This window comes from Hypanus sabinus, chromosome 11 (assembly GCF_030144855.1).
Source record: "Hypanus sabinus isolate sHypSab1 chromosome 11, sHypSab1.hap1, whole genome shotgun sequence".
In the NCBI taxonomy this organism is placed as follows: Eukaryota; Metazoa; Chordata; class Chondrichthyes; order Myliobatiformes; family Dasyatidae; genus Hypanus; species Hypanus sabinus.
The window spans coordinates 96630478-96649254 of NC_082716.1; the positions used below are offsets into that span (position 1 = coordinate 96630478).

The window sequence follows — 18777 nt, forward strand, 5'->3', positions numbered from 1 at the left end:
TTAAGAAGGCGTATTGGTGTGTTGGCCTTCACTATTCGGGAGATTAGTTCAAAAGCTGCAAGATAATGTTGCTGCTCTACAAAACTCTAGTGAGATTACAGGGAGTATTGTGCTCAATTCTGATTGCCTCATTATAGGAAGGATGTAGACATTTTAGAGACACTTTAGAGATCTATTAGGATGCTGCCATATTAGGACAGCATGTCATACGAAGAAAAGTTGAGTGAGTTAGAGCATTTCTCTCTGAAGCAAAAAGGAAGAGATAGAGGTGTATAAGATGATAAAAGGCACTGACAGAGTGGAAAGTAAGCACCTTTTTCACCAAAGTGAAAATGACAAATATAAAGAGTGCAGTTTTAAGGCGATTGGAGGAAAGCGTAAGGGGGATGTCAGAGGCAGGTTTATTTTCACAGACTGATGGGTGCTTGGAATGCACTGCCAGGAGTGGTAGTAAAGGCAGATACATTTGGGACATTGAACAGACTCTTAGACAGGCACATAGGTGAAATAAAAATGGGGACAGGAAGCATTAGATTGATACTTTGAGAGGTTAGAAACTTGGCACAACATTTTGAGCTGGAGGGTCTGTACTATGCTGTACTGTTCTATAATATTCAGTATCAGAGACTGAAGTAGCTTGGTAAAGGGTGGGGGTTGTGCCTATTGGCACAGGAAGGAACAGTGAAAGGTTTTAAGAATTTAGCAGTCAGGAGCAGACTATTTCCCCGGTGAGCGAATGAAGCACATCATAGTCAGGGTGCAGAATATTCAGCAGGGAGAAAGGAAGAGTCAGGAGCAGTGGCTCCAAGTCAGAACCCATGACATTCAGAGGGAAAGGCTGAGATTCTGTTGTCGGAGCTTCAGAAGTTCAGGAAGTTTAAAAGTAGAAATCCAGGGTAGAATTAACTGGATGGTTTGCACCTGAACTCGAGGGGGAGCAATATCCTTGCAGGTAGGTTTGCTAGCATGGTTCAGGAGGGTTTAAACTAATTTGCAAGGGGGATGGGACCCGGAGCGATAGAGCAATGAAAGAAGTGCATGGAGTAAAGCAAGGTCTAACATATAGAGAGGCTTTGAGAAAAGAGAAGCAGAATAAAGGGTGTAAAGGTAGTAAGGTAGAAGGGCTAAAGTGTGTGTACTTCAATGCAAGAAGCATCAGGAACAAAGGTGATGAACTGAGAGCTTGGATACATACATGGAATTATGATGTAGTGGCCATTACAGGGAATTGGCTGGCACGAGGGCAAGAATGGATTCTCAATATTCCTGGATTTCAGTGCTTTAAAAGGGATAGAGAGGGGGTAAAAAGGGGAGGAGAGGTGGCATTACTGATCAGGGATAATATCATAGCTACAGAAAGGGTGGGTAATGTAGCAGGATCCTCTTTTGAGTCAGTATGGGTGGAAGTCAGGAACAGGAAGGAAGCAGTTACTCTACTGGGGGTATTCTATAGGCCCCCTGGTAGATACCGAGGAGCAGATTGGGAGGCAGATTTTGGAAAGGTGCAAAAATAACGGGTTGTTATCATGGGTGACTTTAACTTCCCTAATATTGATTGGCACTTGATTTGTTCCAAGGGTTTAGATGGGGCAGAGTTGGTTAAGTGTGTCCAGGATGGATTCCTGTCACAGTATGTTGACAGGCCAACTAGGGGCAATGCCATACTAGATCTAGTATTAGGTAACGAACCAGGTCAGGTCATAGATCTGTCAGTCTATGAGAGTATCTGGGGGACAGTGATCACCGCTCCCTGACCTTTAGCATTATCATGGAAAAGGATAGAATCAGAAAGGACAGGAGAATTTTTAATTGGGGAAGGGGAAATTATGAGGCTATAAGGCTAGAACTTGCAGGTGTGAATTGGGATGAAGTTTTTGCAGGGAAATGCACTATGGACATGTGGTCGATGTTTAAGGATCTCTTGCAGGATGTTAGGGATAAATTTGTCTCAGTGAGGAAGATAAAGAATGGTAGGGTGAAGGAACCATGGGTGACAAGTGAGGTGGAAAATCTAGTCAGATGGAAGAAGGCAGCATACATGAGGTTTAGGAAGCAAGGATCAGATGGGACTATTGAGGAATATAGGGTAGCAAGAAAGGAGCTTAAGAAGGGGCTGAGAAGAGCAAGAAAGGGACATGAGAAGGCCTTGGCGACTAGGGTAAAGGAAAATCCCAAGGCATTCTTCAATTATGTGAAGAACAAAAGGATGACAGGAGTAAAGGTAGGACCGATTAGAGATAAAAGTGGGAAGATGTGCCTGGAGGCTGTGGAAGTTAGCGAGGTCCTCAATGAATACTTCTCTTCGGTATTCACCAATGAGAGGGAACTTGATGACGGTGAGGACAATATGAGTGAGGTTAATGTTCTGGAGCATGTTGATATTAAGGGAGAGGAGGTGTTAGACTTCTTAAAATACAGTAGGACGGTGAAGTCCCCGGGGCCTGATGGAATATTCCCCAGGCTGCTCCACGAGGCAAGGGAAGAGAATGCTGAGCCTCTGGCTAGGATCTTTATGTCCTCGTTATCCACGGGAATGGTACCAGAGGATTGGAGAGAGGCGAATGTTGTCCCCTTGTTCAAAAAAGGTAGTAGGGATAGTCTAGGTAATTATAGACTAGTGAGCCTTATGTCTGTGGTGGGAATGCTATTGGAAAAGATTCTTAGAGATAGGATCTATGGGCATTTAGAGAATCATGGTCTGATCAAGGACAGTCAGCATGGCTTTGTGAAGGGCAGATCATGTCTAACAAGCCTGATAGAGTTCTTTGAGGAGGTGACCAGGCTTATAAATGAGGGTAGTGCAGTGCATGTGATCTACATGGATATTAGTAAAGCATTTGACAAGGTTCCACACAGTAGGCTTATTCAGAAAGTCAGAAGGCATGGGATCCAGGCTTGCCTGCAGAAGGCAGACGGTCGTGGTGGAGGGAGTACATTCAGATTGGAGGGCTGTGTCTTGTGGAGTCCCACAAGGAATAGATAGATAGATAGATAGATAGATAGATAGATAGATAGATAGATAGATAGATAGATAGATAGATAGATAGATAGATAGATAGATAGATAGATAGATAGATAGATAGATAGATAGATAGATAGATAGATAGATAGATAGATAGATAGATAGATAGATAGATAGATAGATAGATAGATAGATAGATAGATAGATAGATAGATAGATAGATAGATAGACAGACAGACAGACAGACAGACAGACAGACAGACAGACAGACAGACAGACAGACAGACAGACAGACAGACAGACAGACAGACAGACAGACAGACAGACACTTTATTCATCCCCAAGGGGAAATTCAACATTTTTCCAGTGTCCCATACACTTATTGTAGCAAAACTAATTACATACAGTATTTAACTCAGTATAAATATGATATGCATCTAAAATCACCCTCCCAAAAAGCATTAATAAATAGCTTTTAAAAAGTTCTTTTTGTGATTTTTATTAACGACCTGGATGTGGGGGTAGAAGGGTGGGTTGGCAAGTTTGCAAACAGCGCAAAGGTTGGTGGTGTTGTAGATAGTGTAGAGGATTGTCGAAGATTGCAGAGAGACATTGATGGGATGCAGAAGTGGGCTGAGAAGTGGCAGATGGAGTTCAACCCGCAGAAGTGTGAGGTGGTACACTTTGGAAGGACAAACTCCAAGGCAGAGTATAAAGTAAATGGCAGGATAATTGGGAGTGTGGAGGAGCAGAGGGATCTGGGGAGGTACATGTCCACAGATCCCTAAAAGTTGCCTCACAGGTAGATAGGGTAGTTAAGAAAGCTTATGGGGTGTTAGCTTTCATAAGTCGAGGGATAGAGTTTAAGAGACGCGACGTAATGATGCAGCTCTATAAGGCTCTAGTTAGGCCACACTTGGAGTACTGTGTCCAGTTCTGGTCACTTCACTATAGGAAGGATGTGGAAGCATTGGAAAAGGTACACAGGAGATTTACCAGGATGCTGCCTGGTTTAAAGAGTATGCATTATGATCAGAGATTAAGGGAGCTAGGGCTTTACTCTTTGGAGAGAAGGAGGATGAGAGGAGACATGATAGAGGTGTACAAGGTATTAAGAGGAATAGACAGAGTGGACAGCCAGCACCTCTTCCCCAGGGCACCACTGCCCAGTACAAGAGGACATGGCTTTAAGGTAAGGGGAGGGAAGTTCAAGGGGGATATTAGAGGAAGGATTTTCACTCAGAGAGTGTTTGGTGTGTGGAATGCACTGCCTAAGTCAGTGGTGGAGGCAGATACACTAGTGAAGTTTAAGGGACTACTAGACAGGTATATGGAGGAATTTAAGGTGGGGGGTGTTATATGGGAGGCAGGGTTTGAGGGTCGACACAACATTGTGGGCTGAAGGGCCTGTAATGTACTATGTCTTTGGAATGTGGGAGAAACCTGGAGCACCCAGAGGAAACTCGTGTGGTTATGGAAAGAACATACAAATTCCTTACAGGCAATGGTAAGATTTGAACCACAGTTTTACAGCTGGTGCTGTAGTGTTGTGATCACTGCTCTGCTACCCTGCTGTCACTGCTTTGACTGATGGTTTTTGGTTTCAGAATGAAGGGGGAAAGAGAAGGTGAAGTCTTGATTGGGGGAGGGGTTGTGCGTGATGAGGGCTAGAGCAAAGAAGAGCAGAGGGGAGTTGGAAGAGCCAGCAGGGGTGAACAGGTCAGGAAGGGTAAAGAGGAACAAGAAAAGAAATTACATCAGATTTAGAGATTAGAGATGTACAATTTCTCTACAATGCAGCACAGGAAATTCTGATACAAAGAATTAATTGCACACACACAACTTCTGAACTATAGGAGAGAAACAAAAACATTGTTTACTCATTTAAGTTTCTCACAGACTAACAGTTCCAGTTTAATACACTTACCAACAACACTCTTGTGCAATTCTAAACACTACCCAGGGTGCAGGTTTAGCTATTCACTAAGGCAGTAAGAGTAACTTTCAAACACTTTTCCCAATAGCAGCCATTCCCCTTACAAGGCAAACCACATTATTTGTTCTCTGATGTTTATTTACAGGGTCAAAGATGATGGTGTACTTAAATGCTAACTTGGCTCAGTTGCTAATGCTGGTGCACAAGTCAAATGAAGCAATCTTAGCTAATGCTATAGAGGAAACTTTAAAGGTGCATTTTACTTTCAAGTGGAGCCCTTTCTCTAAGCAGAAGTTAAAGCCCATTGAAAAATTTAAAATTGTACAAGGCATTGGTAAGGCCGAATTTGGAGTATTGTGTACAGTTCTGGTCATCGAATTACAGGAAAGATGTCAACAAAATAGAGAGAGTACAGAGAAGATTTACTAGAATGTTACCTGGGTTTCAGCGCCTAAGTTATAGGGAAAGATTGACCAAGTTAGGTCTTTATTCTTTAGAGCGTAGAAGGTTGAGGGGGCACTTGATAGAGGTATTCAAAATTATGAGGGGGATAGATAGAGTTGACGTGGATAGGCTTTTTCCATTGACAGTAGGGGAGATTCAAACATGAGGACATGAGTTCAGAGTTAGGGGGCAAAAGTTTAAGGGTAACACAAGGGGGAATTTCTTTACTCAGAGAGTGGTAGCTGTGTGGAACGAGCTTCCAGTAGAAGTGGTAGAGGCAGGTATTGTCATTTAAAGTAAAATAATTGAATAGGTATATGGACAGGAAAGGAATGGAGGGTTATGGGCTGAGTGTGGGTCAGTGGGACTAGGTGAGAGTACGCGTTCGGCACAGACTAGAAGGGCCGAGATGGCCTGTTTCCATGATGTAATTGTTATATGGTTATATGGACTTAAAAGTACAGGCAGTCCCCGGGTTATGAATGAGTTCCATTCCTGAGTCCATCTATAAGTCGGACTTCAAGTCGGAACAGGTACGTCCGGTATTATTTAGTGTCAGTTAGTCAAACGTTTTTCTTAGTATATACTACATATTTTACCTTTCTATGCATATAAAACACTTAAGAAACATACGTATTTCAATAATTAAACCACTGCGTTGCTTGGTAATAATTGTAGCTTTCATCGGGGCAGGGCCTGTCACATGCTCCATTAAAATTGTTCCGATCGTTGACTGACAGTAGTCTAACGCTTTTCCAATGATGTTTCACCTTTTTCTGATCGCTTTATTACTTCCACCTTATTTTCAATCGTGATCATGATTATTTTCGTGAACAGAAAGATCACGAGCTGTGCCGGGACCTAATGTCCACTGCACTGAGACATGTTAAATAAAGTCCGGGGTAGAAGAGGGCACAGTAGGCTTATCTTTTAGTTCTTGTTATTTTTCAGGAAGTATGAGTGTGAGGGCAGCTTGTTGTTCTCGGTGTCGGATGTGGGAGGTCCTGGAGTCTCCAAGCCTCCCGGACGTCCAAATCTGCGCCAGGCGCACCGAACTGCAGCTCCTGAAGGACGAAGTTAGGGAACTGGAGCTGCAGCTCGATGACCTTCGCCTGGTCAGGGAGAGTGAGGAGGTGATTGAGAGGAGTTACAGGCAGGTAGTCGCACCGGGGCCACGGGAGGCAGATAGGTGGGTCACGGTCAAGAAGGGGAAGAGGCAGGTACTAGAGAGTACCCCTTGACAATAAGTACTCATGTTTGAGTACTTTTGGGGGGGACAGCCTACCTGGTGGAAGTGACAGTGGCCAGGCCTCCGGCACAGAGGACGGCCCTCCGGCACAGAGGACGGCCCTGTAGCTCAGAAGGGTAGGGATAGAAGAAAGAGGACCATAGTAATAGGGGACTCGATAGTCAGGGGTTCAGACAGGCGGTTCTGTGGAGGTGATCGGGAGTCCCGGATGGTAATTTGCCTCCCTGGTGCCAGGGTTCGGGACATTTCTGATCGCGTCCAAGATATCCTGAAGTGGGAGGGTGAGGAGCCAGAGGTCGTGGTACATGTAGGTATCAATGACATAGGTAGGAAAGGGGAAGAGGTCCTGAAACGAGAGTATAGGGAGTTAGGAAGGCAGTTAAGAAGAAGGACCGCAAAGGTAGTAATCTCGGGATTACTGCCTGTGCCACACAACAGTGAGAATAGAAATGGAATTAGGTGGAGGATGAATGCGTGGCTATGGGATTGGAGCAGGGGGCAGGGATTCAAGTTTCTGGATCATTGGGACCTCTTCTGGGGCAGGCGTGACCTGTTCAAGAAGGACGGGTTACACTTGAATCCTGGGGGGACCAATATCCTAGCGGGGAGGTTTGCTAGGTCTACAGGGCAGACTTTAAACTAGTAAGATGGGGGGGGGGCGGGAATCAATTTGAGGAAACTATGGGAGAGGAGGTTAGTTCACCAGTAGAGCAAGTAAAGAGACAGTGTGTGAGGGAGGAAAGGCAGGTAATGGAGAAGGGATGCGCTCAGCCCGAAGATGTAGGGGAGAAAAAAGAAAAGGATAATAAATTTGAATGCATTGTTAGGGATGAAAAGAGAGGAGGAGGTGGAGAGTATCTTAAATGTATCTATTTTAATGCTAAGAGCATTGTAAGAAAGATGGATGAGCTTAAAGCGTGGATTGATACCTGGAATTATGATGTTGTAGCTATTAGTGAAACATGGCTGCAGGAAGGGTGTGATTGGCAACTAAATATTCCTGGATTTAGTTGCTTCAGGTGTGATAGAGTAGGAGGGGCCAGAGGAGGAGGTGTTGCATTGCTTGTCCGAGAAAATCTTATGGCGGTGCTTTGGAAGGATAGATTAGAGAGCTCCTCTAGGGAGGCTATTTGGGTGGAATTGAGGAATGGGAAGGGTGTAGTAACACTGATAGGAGTGTATTATAGGCCACCTAATGGGGAGTGTGAGTTGGAAGACCAAATGTGTAAGGAGATAGCAGATATTTGTAGTAAACACAAGGTGGTTTTTGTGGGAGATTTTAATTTTCCACACGTAGACTGAGAAGCTCATTCTGTAAAAGGGCTGGATGGTTTAGAGTTTGTGAAATGTGTGCAGGTTAGTTTTTTGCAACAATACATAGAAGTACCGACTAGAGATGGGGCAGTGTTGGATCTCCTGTTAGGGAATGCGATAGGTCAGCTGACAGATATATGTGTTGGGGAGCACTTTGGGTCCAGTGATCACAATAGCATTAGCTTCAATATAATTATGGAGAAGGACAGGACTGGACCGAGAGTTGAGATTTTTGATTGGAGAAAGGCTAACTTTGAGGAGATGCGAAGGGATTTAGAGAGAGTGGATTGGGTCAAGTTGTTTTATGGGAAGGATGTAATAGAGAAATGGAGGTCATTTAAGGGTGAAATTATGAGGGTACAGAATCTTTATGTTCCTGTTAGGTTGAAAGGAAAGGTTAAAGGTTTGAAAGCACCATGGCTTTCAAGGGTTATTAGAAATTTGGTTCGGAAAAAGAGGGATGTCTACAATAGATATAGGCAGCATGGAGTAAAGGAATTGCTTGAGGAATATAAAGAATGTAAAAGGAATCTTAAGAAAGAGATTAGAAAAGCTAAAAGAAGATACGAGGTTGGTTTGGCAAATAAGGTGAAAGTAAATCCGAAAGGTTTCTACAGTTATATTAAAAGCAAGAGGATAGTGAGGGATAAAATTGGCCCCTTAGAGAATCAGAGTGGTCAGCTATGTGTGGAGCTGAGGGATATGGGAGAGATTTTGAACGATTTCTTCTCTTCGGTATTCAATAAGGAGAAGGATATTGAATTGTGTAAGGTGTGGGAAACAAGTAAGGAAGTTATGGAACCTATGATAATTAAAGAGGTGGAAGTACTGGCACTTTTAAGAAGTTTAAAAGTGGATAAATCTCCGGGTCCTGACAGGATATTCCCCAGGACCTTGAGGGAAGTTTGTGTAGAAATAGCAGGAGCTCTGACGGAGATCTTTAAGATGTCATTAGAAACGGGGATTGTGCCGGAGGATTGGCGTATTGCTCATGTGGTTCCATTGTTTAAAAAAGGTTCTAGAAGTAAGCCTAGCAATTATAGACCTGTCAGTTTGACATCAGTGGTGGGTAAATTGATGGAAAGTATTCTTAGAGATAGTATTAATAATTATCTGGATAGACAGGATCTGATTAGGAGTAGCCAGCATGGATTTGTGCGTAAAAGGTCATGTTTGACAAACCTTATTGAATTTTTTGAAGAAGTTACGAGGAATGTTGATGAGGTTAAGGCAGTGGATGTAATCTATATGGACTTCAGCAAAGCCTTTGACAAAGTTTCACATGGAAGGTTAGTTAAGAAGGTTCAGTCGTTAGGTATTAATGCTGGAGAAATAAAATGGATACAACAGTGGCTAGATGGGAGATGCCAGAGAGTAGTGGTGGATAATTGTTTATCAGGATGGAGGCCGGTGACTAGCGGGGTGCCTCAGGGATCTGTTTTGGGCCCAATGTTGTTTGTAATATACATAAATGATCTGGACGATGGGATGGTAAATTGGATTAGTAAGTATGCCGATGATACTAAGGTAGGAGGTGTTGTGGATAATGAGGTGGGTTTTCAAATCTTGCAGGGAGATTTATGCCAGTTAGAAGAATGGGCTGAACGTTGGCAGATGGAGTTTAACGCTGAGAAGTGTGAGGTTCTACATTTTGGCAGGAATAATCCAAATAGAACATACAGGGTAAATGGTAGGGCATTGAGGAATGCAGAGGAACAGAGAGATCTAGGAATAACAGTGCATAGTTCCCTGAAGGTGGAGTCTCATGTAGATAGGGTGGTGAAGAAGGCTTTTGGAACGCTGGCCTTTATAAATCAAAGCATTGAGTACAGAAGTTGGGATGTAATGTTAAAATTGTACAAGGCATTGGTAAGTCCAAATTTGGAATATTGTGTGCAGTTCTGGTCACCGAATTATAGGAAAGATATCAATAAATTAGAGAGAGTGCAGAGACGATTTACTAGGATGTTACTTGGGTTTCAGCACTTAAGTTACAGAGAAAGGTTGAACAAGTTAGGTCTCTATTCATTGGAGCGTAGAAGGTTGAGGGGGGATTTGATCGAGGTATTTAAAATTTTGAGAGGGATAGATAGAGTTGACGTGAACAGGCTGTTTCCATTGAGAGTAGGGGAGATTTAAACGAGAGGACATGATTTGAGAGTTAGGGGGCAGAAGTTTAAGGGAAACATGAGGGGGTATTTCTTTACTCAGAGAATGATAGCTGTGTGGAATGAGCTTCCTGTAGAAGTAGTAGAGGCCAGTTCAGTTGTGTCATTTAAGGTAAAATTGGATAGGTATATGGACAGGAAAGGAGTGGAGGGTTATGGGCTGAGTGCGGGTAGGTGGGACTAGGTGAGATTAAGAGTTCGGCACGGACTAGGAGGGCCGAGATGGCCTGTTTCTGTGCTGTGATTGTTATATGGTTATGGTTCCTCTGGGTCCTAAAGACCACCGCACTGAGACAGGTTAAATAAGGGACTTCAGAATCCGCGATCTTTGGTATCTGTGGGGGTCCCGGAACCAATCCACCATGGATAAGGAGGGCTGACTGTACATGGTTATAAGTAATTTTTAATATTCAAAAATCACCAGATTGTTTTTGAAATGCATCAAAATGCTGTTGAAGTGCAATCACTGTTCGGTGGGCAGACTGTGCACAGCCAAACCCAACAACTGCAAAACCTGTTGGTACTTTACACTCTACAGTGCAGCAAGAAATATTGGTTTAGATTCTGATAAATTATTAGTTCCTTTTGCAATAGTAACAGATCCACCTGAACAGGAAAATGGGCTTTAACTTCTGCTTAGAGAAAGGGTTCCTCTGTAGCATTAGCTAAGATTGCTTCATTTGACTTGTGCACCAGCATTAGCAACTAAGCCAAGCTAGCATTTATGTACACCATCATCATTGACCCTGTAAATAAACATCACAGAATAAATAATGTGGTTTATAAGGGTAATGGCTGCTATTGGGAAAAGTATTTGAAAGTTACTCTTACTGCCTTAGTGAATGGCTAAACCTGCACCTTGATTAGTGTTTAGAATTGCACAGGAATGTTGTTGGTAAGTGTATTAAACTGGAACTGTTAGTCCATGAAAAACTTATATGAGTAAACATGCTTTTGTTTCTCTCCTCTAGCTCAGAAGTTGTGTGTGTGCAATTAATTCTTTGTAAGTATCAGAATTTCGAAAATTCAAACACCTCCTCTGTATCCTATATACAGTCCATGGCCTCATTACTGCTTTGCCTTACTTCTATTTCCAAGAAAATACAGATGCAAAAAATCCATCTGAGACAACCCCTTCTCTTTTGACACCATGCAGAAATGACTACTCTGATTTTCCAGAGGACCACTTTTGTCCCTTGCAATACTTTAACATAATGGTAAAAGCCCTGGGGAATCCCCTTCACCTTATCTGCCAGAGCAACATCATGCCTTCTTTTAGCCCTCCTGATTCCATTCTTAAGTATCCCCTTGTACTTCAAGTCCAGTCAGTCCCTGGATTACAAACGAGTTCTGTTCCTAAGTCCATCTTTAAGTCGGATTTGTACGTAAATTGGAACAGGTACATCTGGTATTATTTAGTGTCAGTTAGTCAAACGTTTGTCTTAGTGTGTGTGTGTATATATATTTTACCTTTCTATGCATATAAAAAACTTAAGAAATTGTATGTATTTCAATAATTAAACCACTGTGTTGCTTAGTAATAATAGTAGCTTTCATCAGGGCAGAGCATTTCACATGCTCCATTATTCTCACTTTATCCTTTAAAATTGTTATGATCATTGACCGACTGTAGCCTAATGCTTTTCCAATGACCGATGGTGTTTCACCTCTATCCAATCGCTTTATTATTTCCACTTTATTTTCAATCGTGATCGTTTTCCATCAACGGAACAGAAACACTGCGGATTCAGCAGCAGCTATGGGCAGCGGGTCCTGAGCTCCCCCAGGATGAGAGAGGTTAAATGGGACAAGTGGGGGCAGTGCTGACTGGAAAAGGGGAGTCAGGGTGAATCTTGCTAAGAAAAATTTAAGTTACACACTCAACACAGTGTTAACAGCAACGTGATCTGAGTTAAAATGGCTGACGGCGTTCTCCTTCCTCAAGCCGACAAATTTTTAATATAATAGGTTTTATGGTATGCCATTCATAAGTTAGACGTTCGTAACTCGGGGACTTTGTACTCTCAAAATTTCACTTTTGAAGGCTTCCAACTACTAAATACACATTTGCCCAATACTTTGAAGTGCCATCAAAATTGTCTTTCTCCAATTTAGAATCTTAACCTGAAGACCAGACTTATCCTGGTTACAGCTTTATAATACCCTGGTCAGACCCCACTTGGAGTACTGTGCTCAGTTTTGGTCACCTCACTATAGGAAGGATGTGGTAACTCTAGAAAGGGTGCAAAGGAGATTTACAAGGATGTTGCCTGGATTGGGGAGCATGTCTTACGAGAATAGGTTGAATGAACTTGGCCTTTTCTCCTTGGAGTGACGGAGGATGAGAGGTGAACTGATAGACTGCATGGAATGGGCTGCCAGCAATGGTGGAGGAGGCGGATATGATAGGGTCTTTTAAGAGAGACCTGGATAGGTAAATGGAGGTATAAAAAAATAGAGGGCTATGGGTAACTCTAGGTAATTTCCAAAGTAAGTACATGTTCAGCACAGCATTGTGGGCCAAAGAGCCTGTATTGTGCTGTAGGTTTTCTATGCTTCTATCCTTCTTTATCATTATCTTGAAACTAATGGCATTATGATCACTGGATGCAAAGTGACTACATAAACTTCTATCACCTGCCCTGTCTCACTCCCTAATACGAGATCTAGCATCACACCCTTTCTAGTTGGGCTGTAAGTACTGATTAAGGAAACGTTATGAATACACTTGACAAACTCTACCTCTCCCAGCCCATTTATAGTCCCACTGAATATGTACAATCCCTATTTTTCTTGCAACAGACCGAAATCTCTCTACATATTTGCCCCTCCAAATCCCACAGACTGTTGGGTGGACTATAATATAATCATGGCTATCCCTTTCTTATCCTCAGTTCCATCCATATACCCTCAATAGACTAGCTCTCCAATCTGTCCTGCATGAGCAGTGCTGTGGCATTTTCACACTCTAGTAATGCCACTCCTCCCCCTTAAATCCCTCCAGCTCTATCAAGTCTAAAACAAAGAAACCAAGGAACATTTAGCTGCCAGTCCTGCCCCTCCTTCAACCAAGTCTCACCAAAGGCCACAATGTCATGATTCCATACGCTAATCCATACTCTAAATACATCCACCTTTCCTGGAATACTCTGCATTGAAATAAACAAAACTCAGAACATTAGTTCCATCAAACTCAACCTGTCAATTTCTGACTTCATATGTAGGTTTACTAACATCTTTTCGCACAACTCTTGTAATTCCAGTTTAAACCTCCACCACCTCTCCGTCCTCCACTCCCACTCTCCAATGCAGCACTAGCACACTGTTCTAAGGAATTCCCCATCACTACTGCACTCCTCTTCTTCCCCTTTCCCTTCTGAGTCACCATGCCAGGCTCAGTGCCAAGAACCTGACCACTGTGGCTTTCCTCTGCTATCCAAAGTGGAATACCTATCCTTGAGACGGAAGGCCATAGGGGTAATCTGCACTGGCAGACTATCCCCTTAGCCATCCTGATGGTCACTCAGTTACCTGTGTCCTGCATTTTGGGTGTAACTACCTCCTTGAGTTGCCTGTGGCTCAACCCCTCACCTTCCTGAAGATCTGTAGTTCATCCACTTTTAGCTCCAATTCCTTAACACTGTCTGAAAGAACCTGCAGCTGGATGCACTTCTTGCAGATGTAGTTGTCAGAGACACTGGAAGACATTTCCCACCTTTCTGCAACAGGAGCATTCAACTATCCTGACTGGCATCCCTACTGTTCTAACTGTTCAGAAAGAAATAAAAATTAAATGGAAAAAAAATCTACCTACAGCCTTCATCTCTCCTCACTGAAGCCTCTATGAATCAAAGCATGAATTCCCCACTCTAACACTGGCCCATTCATACTATGGCCACTCCGCTTAAGCCTATCATTTTTTTTGGTCATTGCCAAGTGAGTAATTGTGCACAATCCAATGACTCCTGAGGAGTTGCAGTACACAGAACATCCTGACTGTGCTCACTCACTGCTTTTAAACTTTCTCTCCCACTCTGTAATCCAATGCCTTTTCAAGAACTGTGCCATGCAGAATGTCCCAAATGTTCCCGTTTGCTTCTTTTAAACTCTCTCTCTAGCTACTCAATCTGATGTCTCCTTAGGGACCATGGCATGCAGAATGCCCTAACTGCCCCTGTTCACTTCTTTTGAATACTCTCTCCCTCTAAGCAATCCAACGTCTCCTTGGGAAATATGCCACACAGGTTGATGGACTCTATTTCTCTCCACTGATACTAGCTGCTCTGTAGTGTTTCTTGTTCCACTGCTATCTGCCATTTGCAATTTTCTGTTTATGTTATTTGCAACTCTGGTTGCTAGTGCCTTCTTCTTGGCAACTTAGTTTGAATATCTCCCAGCCCCATTAGTGGATCCCTGCCTCCTTCTCTACTCCACCTCCCCAATAGGAAATTGGTCTAATTTTTGTTAAGGTGCAACTCATTCACCTTAAACAACTCATTCCTGCCTTAGAACTGTTCCTAGTGCTCCAGAATCTGATGCCAAACAGAAGTTCAGACGCTGTTCAAATACTGATAGCTCTATTTCTATTTTTCTGTCCTCACTGGTCACATGAGAAGCTACAATCCAACAGATGGGCCTTTCTCAACAAAAGTTCCTTCTGGACTCCCAGTTTTTGGCAATGACAGCCCCGTTTGTTCACAGTGGTAACATACACCCATACCCTACATAAGAAAACCCATGTACCATGACAATTCAGGCACATGAATTTGAGAGGCCTATGCACATTAATTATGTCCTGTAGCAGAGGGGTTAATAACTAGGGGCATATATTAACAATAATAAGTAGGATTAAAGAGAAGATGAGGAAATATTTTCTTGTCAAGGGTTGCAAGGTTCTAAACCAAAAATGGTAGTGAAACCAAAAGCTCTGATAATATTTAAACAGGTAGATACACAAGGAGCCCTGACCTGCAAGGTTATAGACCTAATGCTGGAAATTGAGTTCACGTTGGGTGGCTCTGTTTTGACCAGCATGGACCAGGCAGCCAACATGAACTAATCTTCACAGGATTCACTTGTTAAGTCCCAAGCTAACTGTTCTTGATTAATCCCAAAATAGTGATAAATACAAGCCTCCAGATTGTTACCAATAATTTTCCCAAGGTTAGGTTGTTTAGCTTATAATTACTTGGCTTCACCTTTATCCCTTAATAAATCAGCATTCAATAACACAGTATCCTAATCTTCTGGCCATGTTGCCACAATTTCAAAGGCAATTGGCCAACTAAATGCAGGTTCTCCCTGCAAAGTCCTTTGAATGAATTGAAGAAACACTAATTAAAGAAAGCAATAACTATTATAGAAAATACATTTGACCTCTGAATAGAAACTCCAACTATACTCAAATCTAGCTGACACTGATGAAGGAGGTAGATAATGTTCAACTTCTTTATTATGGTTGTGGCTACAGATGAAGCTCAAAACTCCAGTGACAATGCAGAACGACATGTAGCCACATCATTGGTGTGCCTTGGTCCGGCAGCCCTCAAGATATTTATATGAGAGAATTGAAAAATATTGGCAATATTACAGTGAAAGAACTAAGTTTAAATTTCTTCATTTCAACATAATATATATCATACAGTATGTCAGCTCAACTTGAGTGTTACCCTACATCAAGACAAGAGAAACAGGATCGATTTATCAGTGTCATCGTTAATATAAAGATGAATGGCCTGAAGACACACAGTAATTTCCAAGACTGTCTTCAACTGCTACAATCACTTTTCATGTGCCATCACTCTAGCTATTGCAGAAATCTAAAATAAATTTAGCCAATCTCTTGGGATGTTCTGGGAAACATTCCATCCTGTAGTCATGGTTAGTTATCCTAGTACCTACTCTGGCCTAAAATGTGCATCAGTGAGCATGCTAATGGTAAACAATAGGGACTTTTAAGAGATTCTTAGATGGGTACATGAAGCTTAGAAAAATAGCGGGCTATGCAGTAGGGAAATTCTAGGCAGCTTCTAGGGTAGGTTACATCATCAGCACATTATGGGCCAAAGAGCCTGTAGATTTTCTATGTTCTATGCAAACAGACACAACAATAGCACTAACGTAATGGATTAAAAGGCATCTGAAAGGATAGCAATTATGTTTGCTGTTTTTGATAAATAAGCCATCTTCAGATAATTTCCACTTGTTTAATGGATTCCAGGGAGAAGACCACACACTAATTACCAGCTTCATCTCTGGAAATGTTGTTCTGTCTCAGACACTGCCTGACCCAAAAACAAATAATACAGTGGTATGCAAAAGTTTGGGCACCCCGATTAAAATTTCCGTTATTGTGAATAGCCAAGCGAGTAAAAGATTACCTGATTTCCAAAAGGCATAAAGTTAAAGATGACACATTTCTTTAATATTTTAAGCAAGGTTACTTTTTTATTTCCATCTTTTAGTTTCAAAATAACAAAAAAGGAAAAGGGCCTGAAGCAAAAGTTTGGGCACGCTGCATGGTCAGTACTTAGTAACACCCCCTTTGGCAAGTATCAGAGTTTGTAAACACTTTCTGTAGCCGCTAAGAGTCTTTCAATTCTTGTTTGGGGGACTTCCCCCCATTCTTCCTTGCAAAAGGCTTCTAGTTCTGTAAGATTCTTGGGCCATCTTGCATGCACTGCTCTTTTGAGGTCTATCCACAAATTTTCGATGATGTTTAGGTTGGGGGACTGTGAGGGCCATGGCAAAACCTTCAGTTTGCGCCTCGAGGTAGTCCATTGTGGATTTTGAGGTGTGTTTAGGATCAATATCCTGTTGTAGAAGCCATCCTCTTTTCGCCTTCAGCTTTTTTTTTTAAAACAGATGGTGTGATGTTTGCTTCCAGAATTTGCTGGTATTTAATTGAATTCATTCTTCTCTCTACCAGTGAAATATTCCCCGTGCCACTGCCTGCAACACAAGCCCAAAGCATGATCAATCCACCCTCATGCTTAACAGTTGGAGAGGTGTTCTTTTCATGAAATTCTGCACCCTTTTTTCTCCAAACATACCTTTGCTCATTGTGGCCAAAAAGTTCCATTTTAACTTCATCAGTCCACTGGACTTGTTTCCAAAATGCATCAGGCTTGTTTAGATGTTTCTTTGCAAACTTCTGATGCTGAATTTTGTGGTGAGGATGCAGGAAAGGTTTTCTTCTGATGACTCTTCCATGAAGGTCATATTTGTGCAGGTGTCGCTGCACAGTAGAACAGTGCACCACCACTCCAGAGTCTGCTAAATCTTCCTGAAGGTCTTTTGCAGTCAAACGGGGGTTTTGATTTGCTTTTCTAGCAATCCTATGAGCAGTTCTCTCGCAAAGTTTTCTTGGTCTTCCAGATCCTTACTTCACCTCCACCATTCCTGTTAACTGCCATTTCTTAATTACATTACAAACTGAGGAAACGGCTACCTACAAACACTTTGCTATCTTCTTACAGTCTTCTCCTGCTTTGTGGGCATTTTAATTTTCAGAGTGCTAGGCAGCTACTTAGAGGAGCCCATAGCAGCTGATTGTTAGGACAAGGTTTGAGGAGTCAGGAGATTTATACAGCTTTGAAATTTGCATCATCTGGCCTTTCCCAATGATGACTGTGCACAAGCCATAGCCCTAACAAGCTAATTAAGGTCTGAGACTTTGGTTTCATCTTTAACTTTTTGACTTTTGGAGATCAGTTCATCTTCTACTCACTTGACTATTCACAGTAACAGAAATTTTGACAGGGGTGCCCAAACTTTTGCATGCCACTATATCTCCCTTCCACTGCTGATTCACAAAGCCCCACTATCAACAATTATCGGCACTGCAAATCTGCAGAAAGTGATTCCGTGTGGAGATTGAATGAGCAGTCCTTTTTGAGAAGTGAGATTAATTACGTTGTGCAAAAGAAATTACTCTTGAATAACCACCTGGAGCATTTGATGCTGTCAATGTTGAAAATCAAAAGGGGCACTGTTTCCAAAGTAGACACCATTCAAGCTCAAAACAGGATCAAGGCTTGAAAGGCATCTTTGCTATTTATTTACTCACCTAACAATAAATATTTCATCTATTTACAGTTGCAAGAAAAAGCTTGTGAACCCTTTGTGAACCTGATTTTCTGCATTAATTACTTATAAAATATGGTCTGAGCTTCATATACGTCACAATAATAGATAAAGCCAGCAACACACACAAATGCTGAAGGAACTCAGCAGGCCATGCAGCATCTAGAAAAGAGTACAATCGACATTTTAGGCCGAAACCCTTCAGCAGGAGAGTCTGCTATAAGTAAAACACTGAACAAGACACCACTGCTTTCCCAAAAAATCAATGCTGCACATCTCAAGTTTGCAACCTGGATGTTCCACAACACTCCTGGATGCTGTTCTGTGGACAGATAAGATAAAAGTTGAACTTCTTGGCAGAAATGCACACTGCTATGTTTGGAGGAAAAAGGACACTGCACACCAATACCAAAACCTCATCCCAACTGTGAAGCGCGGTAGAAGGAGCATCATGGTTTGGGCCTGCTTTGCTGCCTCAGGACCAGGACAGTTCGCAATCATTAAGGGAACAGTGAATTCAATATTTATCAAGACGTTTTATAGGACAATGTCAGGGTAGTTGTTCTTCACCTGAAGCTTAATAGAAGTTGGATGATGGAACTAGACAATAATCTGAAAC

At 42.2% G+C, this 18777-nt stretch overlaps 1 protein-coding gene across 3 annotated transcripts in view; it reads right to left on the reverse strand.

Annotated features, from left to right (window-relative positions):
- The window catches only part of LOC132402205 (rab GTPase-activating protein 1-like), a 570990-nt gene that overhangs the window by 514217 nt on the left and 37996 nt on the right, over positions 1–18777 (reverse strand). The window lies entirely within an intron of this gene.